The 797-nt window shown below is 34.5% G+C and overlaps 1 non-coding gene across 1 annotated transcript; it reads left to right on the top strand.

The window, feature by feature from the left end:
• The first annotated feature begins 430 nt into the window (after positions 1-430).
• TRNAQ-CUG (transfer RNA glutamine (anticodon CUG)) lies at positions 431-502 on the top strand. Its single transcript has one exon. It is a non-coding gene; the product is annotated as a tRNA-Gln (tRNA).
• Positions 503-797: the final 295 nt, after the last annotated feature.

Below are 797 nucleotides of genomic sequence, written 5' to 3'. Positions count from 1 at the left end.
CTTTCAACCTACTGGTGTTGGATTTGAGCTATCAATGAACAAAGATGAAGAAATGGAAAAGCTCAAGAGTAATAAAAAATGTCCCTCCAAGGTTTCAAATCGGATCATTGGATGCAAAGTCCAAATTGCCAACCATTGCTCTATGGAGCCACCCATGCAGGAGACAGAGACATTGCTTCAGTAGTCTGGAAATGTAGACTGTTTTATTATGCTACAGGCAAAGATGAACAGTGTGATATAACTTTTATATTCAAATAAACATTTGAATATTTAACACTTTTATAGAGAATATAGCTGAAAAGAATCAAATCACATTAAAGCTCTATCCACTATGACCATTCAAATGAGATATCTTTTTATCAATATAAGAGAAGGCCATCACTGATGCGCTCTCTTTTGTCTCAATGGAAAAGTCACTCTTGTGTGAGAGGGTTCCATGGTGTAATGGTTAGCACTCTGGACTCTGAATCCAACGATCCGAGTTCAAATCTCGGTGGGACCTACTACAATTATGAGATTCACTGTTTAACTCATTTTTTAGAATTTGGTCTAGAAAAAACATAATATCAATGTTTTATACTGATGCGTATGAACGCATAAGTATGTATAGATGCATACATAGCTTTATCCGTCTAGATAGCTGTTAGACAATATGAACATATCAATTATTCATTAACATAAATATTGAAGCTGAACCTAGAAACTGTTCTTTCACATCCACATTGTAAACATGAGTTTATTTTCCTTTCTCATCTATATGGCCAGTAATGAGATAGTTCATTTTTGCTGATTTCTTA

Source organism: Triturus cristatus, chromosome 5_2, assembly GCF_964204655.1.
Source record: "Triturus cristatus chromosome 5_2, aTriCri1.1, whole genome shotgun sequence".
NCBI classification, from domain to species: domain Eukaryota; kingdom Metazoa; phylum Chordata; class Amphibia; order Caudata; family Salamandridae; genus Triturus; species Triturus cristatus.
The sequence above is the reverse complement of the archived record's forward strand: the minus strand, read 5'-3'. Positions and strand labels throughout refer to the sequence as shown.